The sequence below is a fragment of the Dermacentor albipictus genome, chromosome 2, assembly GCF_038994185.2.
Source record: "Dermacentor albipictus isolate Rhodes 1998 colony chromosome 2, USDA_Dalb.pri_finalv2, whole genome shotgun sequence".
In the NCBI taxonomy this organism is placed as follows: domain Eukaryota; kingdom Metazoa; phylum Arthropoda; class Arachnida; order Ixodida; family Ixodidae; genus Dermacentor; species Dermacentor albipictus.
This window is the reverse complement of record NC_091822.1, coordinates 54093376-54114467: the sequence shown is the minus strand read 5'-3', so window position 1 is coordinate 54114467 and position 21092 is coordinate 54093376. Positions and strand designations below refer to the sequence as shown.

Here is a 21092-nt window from a genome sequence, read left to right as displayed (position 1 = left end):
TTCTGGAAAATTCAAATGTATTAGTCAGCACAGAATCACAATGAAAGCAAGACAGTTCTCATTACTATTAAACTGGAATCAATAGCCAACCAAGCAAAACAGTCTTAAATAAACATCCAATATGTAGCCTGCAGGTGCATATGCACGACACTGCAATGCAACTCAGAACCATAATGAGACCCCAAAGTATTATGTAACTCATGTATAAGTTCAATTCAGCACTGCACAGGTCTCTAATGTCAAAACATTTATAAGTTAAACCTATTTCACTGTTCTTCGAGACGTGTTTTTATTTAGAACTTACGATTTAACATTTTAAGCAAGTAAGCTACACATAAATAAAGAAGGCCGCACTTACGTACAAAGGAGACCCAGATAATCAAGTGCAATAAAAACAATATTCCAACTTAGATTACATAATCTATGCGTTATACTATGCTTGCTGAAAACAACTGGTTGGCAATTGATAATCCAATCTAACAGTAAGAACAGCTGTCTTACCTTATGGTACTCTTGTTGGCACTTCTCCCCCACAACTTGTGCGTGTTAGCGTCAGTTGAAAATTGGTCTGAAAAATACCACATTAAAAAGTTGTGCACCAATTTTATTGTCATACAACATGCAACAGTGTATAAAAGCTTCGCAACAGATAATATTACAAAAATAAATAGAGCAAAATTTATACTAATTGTTTATTTATGTTGACAAACATACTTTTCAAGACGAAGTATAATAGCCGACAGACAATTTCACAGATTGCAATAAGCACTAATACAAAACTTGCCGTAATGCAAACACGCTGACAAAATATGTAGCACAGGTAGCTGTATTTTGTTACGGCAAAGATAGCACATGAATATGAGGACAAGGGAGGTAGCAGAGCACATAAGCTATACCCAGCTGCATGCATGCAGCTGTAACAATACACATGGTGCACCAAGGTCCAAAAGAAACAAAGAGGAAGATGTGAGGAAGGCTTCTTTTACTCATCACAAGCTACCCTGTAAGAGCAGACAGATTATGCACTGGATGTAATGTACCCTCAGCACATACGTAAATAAGTTCCATTATGTGCCACATTTACAAATCACCCATACAATGTTCTTGTGATCGTCCTTATTCCGATTTTTAACTTGGAAAGCATGATTGAGTTATGTAATGCTTCCCTACGGCTTCGCACATATGCAGAAAGAAGTGTTTCTATAAACACGGGAGATCATGCAAGGATGACTGACACATACTTCTTTTAATTCTTTTGTCTTGGTCTTTATGATTATCTACCACAGTAGTCTTTTGTAGAGTGAAACACATTCAGATAATACACTGTGGGCAACAAAGTGTGAATACCTGTTCTTGATTTCTACCTTTCTCAAGTGTCCCGCTAAGGTAGGATTGGTGCAAAAAATTGTCTTCCCAATGTATGCGTTCCCACAAAACAGGAGCAGATGATAAGCCACATTAATGGTGCATGCAATAAAACATCTGTTCTTAACTTACCACTGCCATTCCAATCTGGTGCGATTTTCTGCTTTGTTGTGTACTCTAGCACAGGTGCTACGCAGTTCACTTGGTGCCCAAAGCAACTCTCACACTATAGCAGGATGTCAATTTTGTTTTTCAAATTCTAAGCGAAACTCAGGTTATGGGGGACAACTGTAAACTTATAGTTTTGCTTTGTATCTTCATAATGTTGTAGAGCAGGGTAGAAAGCAAGAACAGATATTTATAATTTGGGTTCCCATTGTGCATTGCATGGATATGTTTCAATGAATGATAAAACTACTTGGTAGATAAGAGAATTAACTTCGAAGTCTACCATATCAGCAACTGGAAATTTTATGTGTAATTGAAATTTTGTGATTCCCAGTAATGAAGAAACAGTTTTGACAATATGTGCCAAGGCAACTAAGTCACTCATGCTCACAAAGGAAACAAAATAAAAATAACCAAGATTGCAATAAGTTCCAACTTGCAACCTAAAGTGAGACATCTCACATGACTGACTTATGTATTTACTGAGCGTAATTTACATCTAGCGCATAATCTGCTTGTACAAGATGACGAACAATTAGTTACTGTTGCTTTCTCTCTGGGGCATTTGGCTCTTCTGAACACATGCACATTTTGTGGCAAAGCCGCGTGGTTGTAGCTGGGCACAGCTGTTATTCAGCATCAGTCTGTTTTATGGTCCTGTACTATTATCAATGCAATTTATAATTAGCAAATAGCCTAAGTATTGGGTTGATCAGCTCATTTTTAAACAAAACATAGTGAGATTTCCCTGTTTATCGCTAACAAAGTGATGGGTACATCATTTCAGATTTCAAGAAACAGCTGTGGAACAGAACAAATGCTGAAGACAGAAAATCTACAATGACCAGTACCTTCTTTATTAAATGCCATGTACTAGCTCTTTCTGCAATGAATACCATTATTACCAAAAATTGTAGCCTGAAAAAATAATTGGGAAATATTTACAAAAGTGACAGAGATTAGAACTGCATGTTAATTACATATGTCTTCTTAAACAAGATCACAATAATTGAAGTTTCATTAATTTTAGCAAAACACTGACATCCGATTATTGAAGCTAGTCAGTGCTGAAGGTATTGTTAGTTTGTAGGAGTCCTCAGACTGGCAGCTCTGAAATATTTGTCACCATACTTGGTGGAACATGCTTTGCTCTTTCGGATATTACTTTGCCAAAAAGCCTTCTGTAAGCCTTGTAGGACAATTCTGTGTGGAAAAGAAATCTATTTGATCATTACTTTTTGGGCATATGTATCTCAGAACTGGTGCTAGTCTGAGTTCTTACAAAGTAGACGTTATTGAGTACTATAATTCTAATGCCCGCCACAGCTAAAATTTATGTTAGTGAAAATTGTCGCACTGTCATGAAGCAGTTGTGTTCAATAATTAGTGGCAGTCACCGGTGAAACACTCAGTAAAAAATACAAATACATGGAGTCAAAATTTAAATGGCCAACAAAGTCACGTCTCAAGTCTACATTTCACAGAACTGTCTTTTTTTCTGTTAGTATGCTAATACCAATTGCACATTCACAAACATTTTAGTATTGCACTTCTGGCAAATGCAGGAAAATTCACCGTCTTTAACAGAAGCCCTTGGGAAGACAGCCCATATTCGCTTCGACAAGAGGACTTGCCTTAAGCTTTGCGTCGCTATGTTGTAGGTCACTGTAGCAAGGGGAACGTTTTGCTGATTGAATATTACTCGAAATATTTTTATTATTTGTACTAGAGATTTCAAAAGAGAGCCAATTGTAGAGTTCTTCATGCAGATTTCATATATTCCATTAGTTTTTGTTTAGCTGCTTCTTGAGTTATGTCCTATACAACGGCAAAATACATAGTGATATTTGCGGGCACTTTCTTGTGTATTAAATTTTCACAAAAAAGCAGTGTGCTGCAGCTAACTCAGCTGCAAGGTGCCGATATCTATTCAAACAGCACGTACAGTTACTAGAAGTATGCAAGATTAGTACGCAGGCAGGCAGGCCTGCTACTAAAATTATTGAGAATACTTCAATAATTTTTTCTCACAATAGCATGAGAATAACCTTGTGCTTTATAATTGTCCTATACAAATTAAATTTGGCATACATACTCTTCAAGATAAGCAGAATACCAGTATCTACTTGAAATTGCAATCTAAAAATTATTTAAAGTGGCCTAATATTTTTTGCATAATTCCAGTAATTGTACAAGCTGTTTGGATAGGTATCGCCACTTTGCGGTATACACCTAGCTAAATAAGATACAGCATGAAACCATTTGCGAAACTTTTACACACAAGTGCCCATAAAAATATAGTGCCACTATGTAGGACATAACTAAACACCAGCTACACAAAAACCAATGACAATTCAAATCTACATAAAACTCCCTATGAATAGCAGTACATTCAAATTTCTAGTACAAATTAAAAAAGTTGTTTCGAGGAGCATTTCCCCTTAATAAGTGGGTGTCAGTGTTTCTACGAAAGGGTTACAAAATGCCTTGAGGCATACCATAGGGAGTTTTATAAATACCACACGCATGCATCTGTCTAAAAAGTCCCATTCCCTGCTTGCATTCCTTAGACATTTTTCTGCATTCTGTTGTATGTCACCGTTTGCATCCCTTAACACTGAGGGCGCAAAACCGAAAAACAGCCTATTAATACACTTAATGTTTAGCCTGTAAAGGGGTTGTATGCGAATGGGGGCAGCCAACTCTAGCATGAGAATAAACAAATATTTGTTCTCGCATTAATGAAACCAGTCAAAATATAATCTCGCAAATCTGGAAATGAACGCACAAAGAACCTTGCTGATTGTTACATTAGTGTCCCGAACAAGATCTTTTGATGTTTATAATTCCTAGTTTTATTCACTTTCCTCTAGTAACTGGGCTTTGACCTAGAATACTCAGTGTAGGAGGCTAACCCAGGCCTGGAAGCCAATATTTAAATCTGAAGTAGACACTCATCCCCCGACCACATGGCACTGCTACGTCATCAGAAGAAACATGCATCCATGGACATATAGTCTGTAAAATTATTTTTACATGATCTGTAGCATTACTCTTGCACTAACAAATTCTGAAAATTAGGAAATACATCTGCTATTTAAAGCACTGCTGCAAACCCGTGTGTTTGAGAAATGCAATACTCAAAAGGTGTAATACAACCAATGTGTGCATGAAACCTATGCTGCCTTTGACATTAGTCAGTGTGGCAAATAAGCACCGAGAAATGCCAAGGGTATCATAGCTTTCATGTCTCAAACCTTGTATGCGAGTACCAGTATCTTTGCAGTGAAAGAACTCACATTATTACCAGACTTATGAGGGGAACCAATGTTTCTCTAGTTCAATAATTTCTTTCTTGTGCTCCTATATCCTTGAGTTTTTAAAAAATAATGGGTGCTTGAAATAAGTACTCTATATTGCTCTTAAATTTATCCTGCACCAGAGCCCGTGTTATGTTACATTCCTTGAACACATTGCTGTGCTGTAGATTATCAAGGGAAGAAAAAATGCCGTAAGTTCGTATTTTAGCCTTCCGTACAACAAGAATTAATAACCTATCAATTACATCCACAAGTACGAAAGAACTACGAGAAACGGGGCTTAAAGGCAGGTATACATTAGAATAGCAGGGGCTGATGGTGAGAATTCTAAGAGAAAGGAACTATTAAAAACTAGATACTAAAGACACATATGAATTATAACAGAAATATTTACAAAGAATTTGAAGAGACAAATAGAATGTCTGTTCAAATCACTCCACCCCAACATTCATCCATGGTTCGATAAGTGATCACAGCCGGTGATGCTGTTTGGATAGATGGTAGGTGAGGCACAGCTGTGAAATAGGTAGCACATGTAGAGGGGTCACCAAAGGTTGCACGCTGGTTGCACAGCAGGTTGCCTTGATCTCCGGACTCCCTCGACCCTGATGCGTTGAGCCTGGTTATACGTCGTTCGCAAGAGGCCTGGCCCGAGTGTGCGGCATGGCTTGGGTAAAATTTTGAGGCAACCTGAAAAACACAGATTCATATATTTAGCACCAAAATATTCTGTACCATAGGGCAAATCTGAAGTTTACCATCTGCACATAGCAGATGATGAAAACAGACACAAGTCACCAGACTCAAGGTATATAAATGTGCAAAAGTGGAAATGAATGTGAAGAGCTGCTTATAGGATGGAATCCTTCAATTTGTCTTTTGTGGATCAATAATAGTATCTTAACATAAAGTCAAGTGTACATAACCCTCCCTATTTGTGTAAGTAGGCTATTCCATGCCAGCTGTTCCAACCTGGCACACAACCACTTGGAATTTCTTCTTGAAAATTGAGGGCCTTTCAATATAGAACAAATCTCAATTTTACGCAATACTTAAAGCAAAAAAAAATTTTTACTGCCATAAACATTATGCCAAATTTCGTGTAATGCACCAAAGTATGCATCATAAAATGGCAGCCAAAAATTTGGTTCTTTCATTAAGAGGGCCAAATTTTTAACAACGAAGAGAGGCCTTACACCAAGAACTTGACTGCTTATTAGCCACTGCTCAGTTTATTATGGCTGATTAAAAATGGACAAAATGGCTTATTAACTTTATTTTCACAAAAGTGACCTACAGCAAAAGCTGCAAATTTATGCAATCCATATGTTGAGGACTTGTGCTGTGTGCAAGAATGGTATCAGAAAGATACATTATGCAGCGGTGCAGAGAGGAGGATGAACTTGGAAAAGAAGACAGTTTTGATGTACGTTTATCGGCCTACTTACCATTGAGGCAGCCCTCGTAAATTTATGCCAAATACCATGTATGAGAGTACATCGTATTCTTTTTAAATTGGTAAAGCTTTATCAAAGTAGTTTTCGTGTTAAGCAAAAAAAATTGTGCAAGTGGTCTCTTGCAGTTTGAAAATTTGCATCGCATTTCGTCTAATACACATAGCCTCTTGGCGGCTAAGACAAAATACATGGACTTGAGCATCCCTGCACAGATAGCAGGAAATCTAAACTGCTTCGAAGTTACGTCTTTCATTGCTGAGTGACTACAAGCCATTTCACTCAAAAAGACGTCGCTTAATTACAGGTATTTACCTGAATCTTTCTGTCGGCTGTCAGCCTGCTGGCATCATCACTATGGCTGCCAACTCCCTAGTGGACATAGTCGGGACATGGTGGCGGCAGGATGCAGTGGCAGAAGCCGCCAAAGGTTCCCAACTACCTAGTGGACGTAGTCAGGACAGGGTGGTGGGAGGACACAGGGGTAGCAGCCGCCAGAGTGTACCTGCAACAAATTTGCACAAATGTTCTTAGTCCTACCATGACATGATTTACAATAAAACTGAGCTGTCTGTGTAACATGGCTACCAATACAAATAAAGGTAAACAGTTAGGTCCTACGACACAACTAGAAGCCCGACAAGAAAGAAACGGTACTTATGTTTATGAAAATCCAAACAATGAAACAAAAAATGTGTAACCGGTTTGTGCATGGAAGCTCGGTTGAAACCTGAGCTCATACCATCAAGTGATCTGCTAGACAACTGCAAGCCTGCCACCTAAATATGTCATTGTAAATTATTTTTACATGCATTATGTTAAGCTGCATTAATACAAGTTCAAAATCTCTTAATATAAGTAAATCACCAAGCTAATTCAATTAACGAATTCCAGTGGTCGTTAATGCAACAAAGTGCAAGCTCTGAATAAAGCTGGCTAAACTGGGCAGTGAAAAATAACAATGTGGTTCTCTACATCTTGTTTTCCTGGCTTTCGCTTTAGCACTGGAATATACAAGAATTTTGACATTCCTCATATTTCACCCTGCTAATTTTTATGCCATAATGCATAATACTTCAGCAAGAGGAATAATGCTTTCTTTCAACCGTAAATAGTGATAGAACAAGAAAATTCATTGGAGCCAACGTTTTGAGAAGAAAAATCTCCTTCTCTTTGTCGAAATATTGGCTCCAGCGGTCCTTGTTCTACGGCTCTTCATCAGTTCAAGTCTCTTGTCTTCCTGTGTACCTCTGTACTTTCAATGTTATGTCAATGAAACTGTAATAACGGATCATTAGTAAATGTAGCTGATGAGGAACTTGGGCTTGTTGGTAGATAACGACAGAGTAACTGCGCAACATAAAGATACGGGCAAAGGAGGCTTGTGTGTGTTGTCTCCTCCAGCCATGTCTCCCCTTTGGGTGATTACTCTGTCTCAATGTAAAACTGTTACCCTTTGCACAATAATAGTAAAATGCATAAAGACATGAAGGTGGACACAAAAATTACAACAAATAGCATCATATGCTAATGAGACATGCAGAAGTGCCTGCTACGATTTGTCTCACCCATAACGTGCTGGTAAGATGGTGACTTCTGGCTGTTGCCATTTCTTGAATACCTAAAATAAAATACATTTCAAAATTATAAAAATACACAGGACAACAGCAGTAGCCGAGGACATAATGCATTGTTTAGTACAAGAAGGTAAAATAATCTCCGATACACGGCAGACGAAATTTCCTTTATTAAGTTAGTAGAAAAATACAACACACTTCATTTCATTCAATACTGTCAGCGTTTCTTGCTACAAGAAAAAAGGTATTTCTGCATGGAAGCAGCAAAATAATAAATGGCCTTCTACTTTTACAAAATATGTTGCAGCGACTAAGCCAACTACAGCTGTATATACTTAAAATTGTTGTATTCACATTACAATAGCCAAGACAGGATAAACTTGGGTTCATATGCAGCTCACTGGAAGGTACAACTTTGCAATCAACTCATTTCTGCTGGGCAAATATACGCACTAACATAAAACTACACATAAAAGGAGCTTTTTTTTTCATAAACCACCGGACTCAATATAAGAAATACAGTAGCAATAGTACAATTTTACCACATAACACAGCCAGGTTTTGTAAGCGTAGTAGGATTTACTATATAAATGTTGCAGCATATTCATGCTTTTAAATTTTTACAACCATGAAAATAAAGATTACGTAAAAATAATACATTAAATATAGGCTTAGATTGCGAGCTAATGTGTTTTCTACTTACAGCCAAATGCACAAAAAATTTGTTCTCTTTCAGCGCTTTGAGAGCGCTGTGTCTGTTCGCTTGTGCATGCAGCCGCTTAACCGCTCTTAAAATATCTGTGCTGCCACATCGCCTGACACTGCCATACAGCGTTGTAGCGCTTTTATTATTCGCGGCAATATACCTAAAGCGCTAGTAAATCTTCAGAATGCACAAGCTGCCCTTTCGATTACCTGTCTTCGCCATGAGAAAGTCACACTGGTGCTAGTATTGTATCTACACTTCAAGTTACGCAGTACTACTTGATATTCTACGGATTTTTCGATGCGACAGGCCACTCGTCACTAGAGTCGTTAAGAACGGTGTTTCTCCTGAGGCTTCCGTCTGCCAGTAGTATTTCCGCATACATACGCGCACGCATGCCTAAGAAACGTCTGTGAACTGCCAAGAGAAACATGGCGCAAAATGTAGCCGTACTGGAAGGGCCGAGTACGCGCCGTTTGTAAACTCGGAACAAAAGCTGATATGCTTACCTGAGACTTTAAGAGAAATATGGCACAGGTCACTCCCCGCTGGTAGTCGTTCGTATGCATCTGGTCGTCTCTGTCCGTTGCGATCTCCCATATCACAATGAAAGATGCAGTGCAAGCCGCAGCACTTCGGGCGCTTGTAACGGTCCGGCGAGCTCTATGTCGGCAAAGACGAAATCAGCGATACGCTGCTGCTGGCGGCGGTCCCCTCGTCGCAATCACACAGCACGGACAGAAGCTCCCACCGTAACCAGCTGTAACTTGCCACAACGCTTGGTTGCAGTCGCCCTTAACGCAGCGATTTGAGAACCACTCAACGACAACGTACTCGCGCGAGATGAAGCACAAGTTCAAAATGGCGTCATGCTATTGACGGCTTCGGCTTTGGATCATTTTGTATCTGCACAGCTGGGCAAAACAGTTGCGCTAGTTTCGGTTTTGTTTCCTTGCGTTGAAATAAAAACTGTTTTGCTCACTGATAATTTTACGTCACTTAAGTAATGTTTACGAATGAAACAGCCATGAATTTAACACGCGTCTTGAAACACCCGCTACGTTCACTTGGCAGAAGCAAAATTTTCTCGTCCGAGTGTGGTTGTGTTTTAAATATCTATCGCTGGGCTGTCGGAGCGTGCTCGAAGTGTGAAGACGCGGCGTAATTGTCCTTAATTTGCTTAGCTATAATGGTGCGGCTGCCCTTCATTTCTGTCGAGTGCAGTTTGCTCTGATGTAAGGTAGAACTACAAAGCCACCCATGTTACTGAATGATCTAGTGCACCTGAAGCTGCCTGAACTCCGGTATTTCCTCCACAAGTTCTTGCGACTCTGTGCCGCTGTCACCAAATGCGAGCGTATAGTCATTTGGCGGAGATTTAGCAACACATTTTCTAGAACTATCGTTCACCGCTCTATCACGACATGGCGAAGCAGCGTGGTTGGTCCTTAGTAAAATTTTCTATGTATTGCGAATTTTGCGATAGCAATTATATGGACACAACCGCCGAAATATGTCTGTCGGTGTTGCCGTGAGCTTACGTATAAAGTGCGATAAGATCCTATCCTGCGCCGTTAGCTGTGCGCGATAAAGGAAGTGTACGAGGGCGAGCCGAGATGTAAAGTGCCTGGATGGGTGCCCCAAGTATCTATAGGTGGTCACGTGATAAAACGCGCGCAAGCCGGGGAAAGGAGGCGCTGGTTTAGCACGCTTCTCCTCTGGCCGTTGCTCTAGCCCGGTCTGGCGCCACTCTCGCTCTGTCTTGGAGATAATTTCCGATGGGTGCAAAGCGGGGAGGGGGGGGGGGGGGGTAGAGGGGAAAGGCGCTTCTACATCGCCATTTCAAGTTTCGGAGACGCTTTGAAGGACGAGGCAGCAGAAGCGTTCTGTCCGCTCTGTTCGCGCCCTTCATCTCGCCGACGCTGTGGCAGCGAGTGTTCGCGGTCATTGAGTGAAATCTGTTCATGTTTGCACGTGCGCGCGTGACCCCGTGCTTGCTAATTTGCGGAGTAAGCGATTGTTTACTGCAGTTTATTCAGGCGATGAAGCTACGAACCTTGGTTCGTGCAGTTGTTCGTGCAGTGGTTCATGCAGCATTGGGGAGAAACTGCTATATTTTTGTTTGTAAATTTCTGGGGGGTTCAAAAGCAGTGCTGCGTAGGCTAATGTTTGTTTCTGGTCGCGGAACGCAACGCACTGCGGTAGCCTAGTGGCTTTGGTGTTGCGCTGCTGAGCTCGAGGTCACGGGTCCAATCACAACCGCTGCAGTCGCATTCCAATGGGGGCAGAATGCGAAAACGCGCGTATATTGTGCATTCCGTGCACGTTAAATAACCCGAGCTGCTGAAAATAAATCTGCAGTTTTCCATTACCGTGCGCCTCATAACAAGATCTTGATTTTGGAATCTAAATCCTCAAAATTTAACTTTACGTAGCGCCATTACATTTACAATCGACACTGTTGAGTGCGCCTACTGAACTTGTTATCTCGTTGCTGTGCTCTCTTTAGTAGCCAATGCTATATTTCTTAGATTTACTTATGGTCAGAATCCATTGTGACAAATCCGGGTCTTCCTTAGCATAGGAAGCCAGCTATCGCTTAAGCGTGTGAGATATTAACAAACATTTTCAAGGAAAATCGATATTTAGAGTTCGATGTAATTGCAGAACATGACAAGCTTGACGAAAGAATGATACACCGCATGTCGGTAACATGTCGGTAACATCATTTGAGCATCAAACAAAACACTCGGTTTTCTAAAACGTCACCTTCGTCTTGCCCCACCACATGTTAAACTGCTCGCGTATAAATCACTTATAAGACCCAAATTAGAATATGCATCCCCCATCTGGAGCCCACTTCAAGCATATCTAATCACCGCATTAGAAGCTGTGCAGAATCGTGCTTCCCGATTCATTCATTCCTCATACTCATATGACGTCAGTGTTTCATCCTTGAAAGCTACATCCGGACTGTCACCCCTCTCTTTTCGTCGTCGCATTGCTAGCCTCACCCTTTATCACAAATTCTTTTATTCTCCTCTCAATCAAGCACCGTATATCGCCGCCACATCACGCATATCTCACCGCACCAGTCATCCCCTTCAAGTTGCCCGCCCACTATCACGTACTACTACGTTTTCAGCTTCGTTATTTCTTCGAGCAGCCACGGACTGGAACGGCCTACCCCATGACATCGTCGCCATCGCTTCAACACCTGCTTTTCAAGAACGCGTAACAGATCACCTTCAATGTTAAATCACCATCGCTGTTTGTTTTCCTCACTACAAATGTAATCCCACACCCCCCTGTAACACCCCCTGAAATGGGGGCCTTTAAGGAATAAAACTGAACTGAACTGATTACAACCAGGACAGGAACCCGAGGGCCTGCCTAAAACAGAAGACGTTATCTGGTATTTCTTCTCCTGCATTTTAATCTTTATCTCGCCAGACTCATCTCGAATATCAGAGGAGTCGCAATCTTGCACGACGACTCTTCGCGTCCTATTAAGAGTCAAACGACCCACACACAAATGTTGACTCTTGTTTTGTGACTCTACCCGCGCGAAAATGGGTCTTCGTAAGAAAAAAGAGAGTCAAGTTGCTGTGACTCACTTTTTACTCTCTTTTTTCTTAGAGTGTAGTACTGGGGTCACAGCTACATTACTTCTCCATGGACGCGTACCAAGGACAAAACTTGATGTTGTAGGAGACCCATCACCTACCTTCTTCAGTACCAAGACTCTGAACTTGAGCCCCTGCGCCAGCGGGTGAAGACGCAAAAGCAGTACAGCCAGAAGTACATGGGCACTCGTAGGTCCGTGAAAGAGACTACTGTGAAAGTTGGGCACATTGTGCGAGTGAAGAAGCAAGCCATTTAATTGAAGGGCGACTTTGCTTTACCGGTCCCCGAAAAGTAACGAAGAGACATTGGCAGTCGTTTTTTCGTCTCCACGACGGGGGGATATGGAATGCGTCTACACTTTTGAAGGCTTCATCGGAAACTTCAGCTGCTCTTCGATTGAGGAACCCAAATGAGAGCGTTCTTGTCCAGCACGGACCCTGACGGTCCTCGATTACTCGGACCAGTGTTCGTTTGTTTGAGCTCGCGGTGCCCTGCCACCCGCTCAGAGCCGCAAGACACAAGGGGTATGGTGTCTCGAACGCCACCAATCCTCGATATCTCGACTCGCCGCCACTCGCCACCTCGAGACCCCGCCTCAAGACAGAACTGAGACGCTGTATCGAACGGCTGAGCATCCGCGTCGTGTGTTGTCGCCTAGTAAGAGGCGACCGCCTGATCAATATGGCTACATGTACTGTTCCTTATGGGTTGGATGTTGCATAAATGACCTCTTACATGATCCTCTTCTCAAACTTTAATGTTTTGTGTATTCGTGTATATTTCTGCATTGTAATTATTTTCAGATTGCGAAATATGCACTGATTGACTAATCTGGTAACCGCTACATAAATGAAGAGAAAATGTATGTTTAGTTCTTGTTTCTTTTTCAATGTGAAGACTGCCCGGGGGCTATAGGTACACACACACACACACACACACACACACACACACACACACACACACGCACACGCACACGCACACAGACACACGCACGCACATACCCACACACACGCACGAACGCACACAAAGACACACACACACACACACACACACACACACACACACACACACACACACACACACACACACACACACACACACACACATGCTTGTGTTATTAAATAATGTCAGTTTGTTTCTTGCCTTGACTTTCTCGCCGTCACTGCACTAACGTTACGCCTATAATATTTAATGTTCTGTCTGACTTACGCGAGACCTACCCCTTTCTCAAGTTCGTACCATTACTTGCTGCTCGGCTAGCTGGCGTTTGCACTCACCGATTGACTTGCCGAATCGCGTCATGTGACGCTTGAACGCGAATCTTCGATTTAAGGGATTGAAAACGTGCCATGCGAGGTTCGAGTCATTTGCTATATTAGTTTCTGATGATACGATGGGAAACCTTAATGTTCGCGGATGTGCACAATGTGCTAGGCACTCTGGGCGCGTAATGGCCAGATTGAGGAAGAAAAGTGATGGCCGAGACGGCTTTCCTACAGTGCCTTGTCCGGTGAAGCGGCGGCAGCGAATCTCTCTCCTAGAGTTGGCTGAAAGAGTTTCTAGAGGGCCCTAGTGTCTAGGAAGTGCTTGCGTGGCGCTTGAGCCAACACGAGAATGATGGGCTACGGCTTAGATGGGTCGTATGCGGATTTGCGTAAACTCAGTCTCTTGAACATCAAACGAATTTAAGACTTAGGAAATTTATTTTTATTTTCACTAATATATTAAGTTATCAATGACCCGATTCGCTCTTATTACGCATGCGCGAAGAGTTCAATTTCCTTTCGGCGCTTAGAAAGATATATGCGTGCTTGGAGACTTTAAAATGCGAATCGTATTAAGTAACGCTCCAAAAACACCGGCCTGAAACCCAAATCACAAAAATGAGACAAATACGTGTACGATACATCACTCCCGCGCACAGTAGCTGGACGACGACAGCGCCAGAGTTTCCTGTGGTAATTTTTGTAGGGAGCTCTACGGTTTCTCCTCACCAAAGGCCACGCGATCGTGGCGTGGTGGCCGTGCTTTTGCCGCACCTATATTCCGATACCGAAAGCGATCGCTGCAAGGTGATACGCAGTGATCCGCTTCTTATGTGCCACGCCTGCATTGGTACCGGTCCGTGCGTCCTTGAGAGGAGCGATGTGTGCTCCCCGTCTCGCGATATCGTGCCGCGTGAACGTGTGAAAAACGTGGCGGACGTCATATCCCGTGCTTTGTCAGGTGCCACGTGTGCCCCGGAGTAACAGAACCGGCGACTGCAGCTACGACACGTTGCGGAAATGTGCGTTCGACTGTTGTGCTTTAAAGCGATCATCAACCAATGACACTAGCCGCGGTAGCCCACTAGTTATGGTCTTTCGCTGCTGAGGTCACTGGTTTGACCGCGGCGGTCGCCATTTTGGTGGGGGACAAACGCAAGAATTCTCGTGTGCTTCATCATAATCAGCTGCAGCCGCAGCAGCAGCAGCAGCCTATGTTTATGTCCGATCTCCAATTACCCCTCTCTTGCGCTAGCTGAATCCAACTTGCGCCTGCAAATTTCCTAATTTCATCAACCTACGTAGTTTTGTGCCGTCGTCGACTGCGTTTCTGTTCCCTTCGCACCTATTCTGTAGCTTTGATTGTCCACGGGTTATCTAGCCAACGCATTACATGGCCTGCCAAGCCCCATATTTTTTATCTTAATGTCAACTAGAATATCGGCTATCCCCGCTTGCTCTCTGATCCACACTGCTCTCTTCCTGTCTCTTAACCTTACACCTTACTTTTTTCGCTCCGTCGTTGTTTGTGCGGTCCTTAAAGGGACTGACAACCAATTTTCGTGGTACCCACTTTTCTTTAGTGGAATGGAAAGCTTACCGGCCAGAGCGTCTAAGCATGGAGTAGTAATGCGGAAAACAACATGTAACATTTTAGTATCAGAATTTTTTTAGCTACACTGAGGATAAAGTCGTTCACTGGAAGCATGCTAAAAACTGTGATAGGTGAGCGCTATAGCGATTATAGGCCGACACTATAGTGGGAGGCAGACGACAAGTGCGGCCTTAGGTGTGAGAAAGTATTATTTTGTTTATCAAGTCGATGTCCCTACAATTTGTTTTCCAAAGTGTTAAAGTATTTCTGCAATAATAGCTACGTGTTCTTGCGGTTTCCTGTCCAGTTGCTTTGGCATTTGACTAGTCAAAACCAAACCAAGCCCATCGAAAACGGAGCGACGCTTTTACACGTGATACGCGTTTCGGGGTGCTGTAGCCAAACGTGCGCTTCTGGTTTCCGATGCCGTCTCTCGAAGACCTGAGCGAGCTGGAACAAAGGATTTTAGCTCTTATGCGCGTTCATAATTTAGATCCTTACGAAGTAGCACGCTTCGAAGTAGCAAGCGTCACGCTTCGATGGACAAAAGTGGCAGCGGAAGATAGGAATCCGGCTTGCACGATGGACCACCGTCGCCCACCACAAGCAGCGCGTGAGACTCGCACTAGACCGACCCGACACCGATTTCGGTCTGCCGACTGTCGGCGTTTTTCCCTTCGGGTCGGCGCCTCTGTCACACTGTGCTGACGCCGACAGTCTGCCAACCGTCGGCGGGAGCTCGGCGTCGGTACAGTGTGACAGAGGCACCGACACGTAGGTAAAACACACACCCATTTACGGCACAACTAGTCGATGGCCTCTTGTATCACAGGGAGATCATAAAACTCTGGGTACTTGCAAACTCGTGCTGTACTCGCGCGCGTACAACAGCACGTGCGCCGCCACGACGCGAACGCCGCTCCTTAGCGTGGACTTCTTTCATTCGTAATACGCATAGAATAAAGCGCAAGTGTCTAATAATATACTAACTGAAATTTTAAGCAATAATTATACTGTGCTTAATGGCAGTCGACTTACGAACAGTAATCTCTTGACTGCATTTCGAAGTATCAAGATTTCATCGCCAGGCCTCGCCACTTACTGCTTTTTCTCACTTTCCTTGCCAATTTAAAATTATATTTCCTATTTAAATCCCGAACAGCGTGCTGGATGCTATCACTATAAATCCTATTCATTTCATTTCATTCAACGTCTCACAACATATACTGGATAGTTATCAGTTACTTTAACTTGTTCTTCAACTTCTTTGTTGATTTCCAAGTTTCTGGCTCATATGTTAGCACCGGTAAAATGCAATGATTGTAGACTTTTCTTTTCAACGACTGTGAAAAGCTGCCAGTCATAATTTTCACTCCAACACATTTTTATTTTTCTGTAAAATTCCTTCTCATGATCAGGGTCCCCTGTGCGGATTCTAGAGGCTGACTGGCGGTCATGAATCTTGTTCCTCTGCCAGGCTATTGAACATAATCTTAGTCTTGAGCATAATAATCCCCAACCCCACTCTTACACGTTCTTGATTAAGGTCCCCAATGATTTGTTTTAATTCGTCCCCAGTGTTGCTGAACAGGACAGTATCATCTGCAAACCGAAGGTTACTGAGATATTCGCCTTTGATCCTCATTCCTAAGCCTTCCCAATCTAATAGCTTAAATACTTTTTCTAAGCATGGAGTGAACAGCATTTGATAAATTGTGTCTCCTTGCCTGACCCCTTACTAGATAGGTAACTTTCTACTTTCCTTGTGGAGGATTAAGGTAGCTTAGGTGCACTTAAAAGAGCCCCAGTGGTTCAGAATTTACCCCGAGTCCTCCACTACGGCGTGCCTCATAATCAGATTGTGGTTTTAGCACGTAAAACCCCAGAATTTAAGTTTAGTCCTGCAATGTCTAGAATGTTTCGAGGCTAAAGAAAGCACCTGCGAAACATTTCGTTTGTTGTCATTTTATTCCTTCGATGAAAATCATCGACCTCGACACCCTAGAAAAAATACCGAGAAGCTTGGCAGTGGCCTCGATAAATTACTATAATTACTCTTCTACGAACTATGTGTGTCGCTTTCGTTCTCCAGGGGGTGTATGACGTCATGACGCAGAAGGTGGTCTCGCAGCACTCGCTCCATCGCGTACTACTGGGGCCGCGCGACGTGCTGAAACATCACGATGTTTTGTTGGCGCGTTTCACTGCGACGTTTGCTGATCAGAAACAATTAAGATTGGCCTTGTGTGCGCTTGCAGACGCCTGCCAGAAAGAGAACAAGTGCTGTGCCGCCATTCGATTGAGATTAGCGTGCTCAAGGATTAGCATATTACAAGGATTAGCACGTTCACACTGCTGCTAAGGCTTGTATTAATCATATGTAACATACACCAATTGCAGTCTTGTATTTTGGTACCCTCGTCTGCGTATTTTATACGCTCTACTTAAGCTCCAACGTGTTAATAAATTGATTGAACTGAAAAAAAGAAATAAAGCTGGGAAAACAGTCGGACTTTATCAGTTTTACTGGCGCCGAACTCAAGTACAGCGACCGGCAGAGTAATCCTGACGGCGTTAATTTCTGTGGTTGTTGCTCTGAATTTCCGTGGTGCGCATACCCAGAACGGGTAATCGGCCAAGAATTGGGTAGTTACGACTCTCAATAGAAACGTATAAAGTCGAGCTGAATGAACGACTAGCAAGTTGTGACAGACAAAAAAGAAGAAAGAAAGAAAAACGAGAAAAAGAATGTTCAAGTATGCAGGAAAGATGAACGTAAAGCAATGAAAACAAAATACTCAAATAACTGAAATGAAAAATAATAGAATTTACGAAGGTAATCATCAGCTTTAGTAGGCTATTTCCAGGCTGGCTCATGCCGAAGACAGCACGTAGAGATAAATCAACACTGAGAATGCACAGTGGTGTTTGTGATGCTTTTGTTACTGGGACAGCAGTAAGTGCTCGAAACTTAGTTTACCTTCGTTTATCCGTTGTTAAGAATGGCGAGCTACAAGGCAAAATTGCCACCCAATTACGACAAGGGGGCAAGACGCGCATTCCGCACTCTCCGTCGCTACAGCTAGGAGGCGTTCGAAGAAGCGGCCTTTGCGCTGTTAAGAATGGCGAGCTGCAAAGCAAGATTGCCACCCGATTACGACAAGGGGGGCAAGACGCGCATTCCGCACCCTCTCCGTCACTGCAGCTAGGAGGCGTTCGAAGAAGCGGCCTTTGTGCTGAAAACCGCCTCCTGCCTCCAGCCCCATCGACATTGTGAAGTTCGCTGTGTGAACAATGGTTTCGGAGTTCCCCAACGTAGACCTGATATGACACGCATGGACAAGCTGCCGTGGGGAAGCCGTATTTTGGTGCTTCTCATGCTCGTCCAGGCGCAAGACAACGAGCTACTCACGATGGGCACCGATACTTCCCGGAACGGCACCCCTCCAACGCCGGCGTCAGGCATCAGAACGCGGTTGCCTTTGTGTACGTAAACTGATCTGTGGAGCAGCGGCGAGTTGGTGATGAGTAAACGAACAGTCGCCGCCTCGTATGGCCGGCGGACCGAGTGTATAAAAACTGTTGTTGTGCGAATGCTGGGGACACTTCTCTTGAGCAGTCATGTTAGACTGATTCACTTCTCTTGAGCAGTCATGTTAGACTGATTCACTTCTCTCATGCCTTCATGTTGGACTGATACTCTTTTTCACAAGCAGTCATGTTAAACACATTTAATTTCTGTAAATAAACCCTTTTTCCTCGTTCTCGATGAGAAACAGTTCTTCACTTCATCAACGATCTCAGCGTAAATAAGTTGGACGACGGCATGGGCCAGCTACCTTCGAATTCATGCCGTACTCCAATCTTGGCAAAGGACCACGAGCGATGGGATTGAGCCCCCAATCCTGACAACTGGCTGACAGCGGTGAGATGGACTTTGCGACATGGTGCTGTATCTGCGGTGAGTGCTTGGTTTTTGCTCTGACTCTCTAGGCTTCATTTTGTGGTTGTTCTGTTTAGAACAGTAGGGAAGCTAGATTGTTGTGTGTTAGCTAGGTTGTGTTTTCCTAGCTAGATTTAGAGAGCAGAATCAAGGCAGTAAAGCAGCAGTCATGGAGTTAAGGACACTGCTGAGAGACGAGTTGTTGATTGTTGGTGAGGAACTGGGCCTAGATGTACGCAAGGAAATGCTCAAATCGGAATTATTGGAGCTAATTCCCGAAAAGGCCAGTGGGGAAGAAATTGAAATGGGGTTTGAACTTCTGAAAAAGAGAGAAGAACGAGAGAGAAAAGAACAAGAGAGAGAGGAACGCGATAAAGATCGCGAGTTAAGAAAAATGCAACTGGAACTTGAAAGCAAACGTTTGGAGTTGTCTCAAGGAAGTGAAGGCGCTCTGGGACGATCAAGTGAGGCAGAATCGTACCGCATGGACAGGCTATTAAAGCCATTTGAGGTCGGGACCGACATAGGCTTGTTCCTAAGCGATTTTGAAAGGACTTGCGAAAAGATGAACTTCGGCCCGAGTACATGGCCACAGCGGTTGCTGTCGATGTTGCCGTGTGAGGCGGCGGAAGTAATAGCCAGACTGAGTGTGCAGGATGCATATGATTATGCAAAAGTTAAGGCTAGTCTCCTGAAGAAATACCGCCTTTCAGACGAAGCTTTTCGGCAAAGGTTTAGGAGCACAGGCAAGAAAGATAGCGAGGGCTATCCGGAGTTTGCATATAGCTTAAAGGCCAACCTAGTCGAGTGGCTTAAAAGCGCGGAAGCGTACGACAGCAGAGACATGATCATTGAATGCATGTGTCTAGACAGGCACGTACCCAGGATTTTTTTTCGGGGGGGGGCCCACCACCTCCACAATCATCATCATCATCATCATCATCATCATCATCATCATCATCATCAGCCTGTTTTTGTCCACTGCAGGACGAAGGCCTCTCCCTGCGATCTCCAATTACCCGTGTCCTGCGCCAACCGATTCCAACTAGCGCCCGCAAATTTCCTAATTTCATCGCTCCACTTAGTGTTTTGTCGTCCTCGATAGCGTTTCCCTCCGCTTGGTACCCATTCGGTAACCCTAAAGCCTGTTTCACATGCAAGCGAAAATGCTCGCGAATCCTGCCGCCGCACCGCGGAAATCTGTTCCGAGCGGCGGCGGCGGCACCAGCGGCGGGAGCGGCGAGGTTCGGGCAAGTTGGAATTTCATCGCAGCGGCAGAGCGGCAACACCGCTTCCGAACGGCCCGCCTCGACACGTGGAGGACTAGTGCGCGAAAGCCTGCGCATAGGACGATGTTTTTTCACTTGCTACACGTGGTACAGGCAACATGCAAAGAGAGCTTTTCAACGAATTGTTAATTGCTAAGCGCAGGATATGTATTTATAATATAAAAATTTGAGAGGCAGGGACAAAGCAATGCTTTTGTTGGTAGTCAAAAACTAGCAAAACTGGCTGAAAGTCCGGTGTTTTTTGGCAGCAACATTGCTATTCGCAGCGGCGGAAAACGCGCGGCGGCAATGCATGTGAAACGAAACCTCGCGAAAAGCTTCGCAGCGCCGCGCCGCTGTTCGCTCCATTCGCTCAATCGCTTGCAAGTGAAACGGGCTTAATGGTCCAACGGTTATCTAACCAGCGCATTACATGACCTGCCCAGTTACATTTTTTCCTCTTGATGTCAATTAGAATACCGTCTATACCCGTTCGCTCTCTGATCCAAACCGCTCTCTTTCTCTCTCTTAACGTTATGCCTAGCAATCTTCGTTCGATCACTCTTTATGCGGTCCTTAACTTGCTCTCAAGTCTGTGCCCCATATGTCAGCACTGGCAAAATGCACTCATTGCACACCTTACTTTTCAATAATAATGGTAAGCTTCCAGTCAGGAGCTGGCAATGTCTGCCGTATGCGATCCAACCTATTTTTTATTCTTCTGTGAATTTCCTTCTCATGATCAGGGTTCCCTGTGATTAATTGACCTAGGTAAACGTACTCCTTCACAGTCTCTAGTGGCCGA

General features: G+C 43.5%; 1 long non-coding RNA gene across 1 annotated transcript; it reads right to left on the bottom strand.

The window, feature by feature from the left end:
- Positions 1-617: 617 nt before the first annotated feature.
- On the bottom strand, positions 618-9421 carry LOC135901811 (uncharacterized). Its single transcript, XR_010564273.2, has 4 exons — positions 9100-9421; positions 7876-7928; positions 6623-6812; positions 618-5543 (listed from the first exon to the last, which is right to left on the bottom strand). It is a non-coding gene; the product is annotated as an uncharacterized lncRNA (long non-coding RNA).
- Between the last annotated feature and the right edge of the window lie 11671 nt (positions 9422-21092).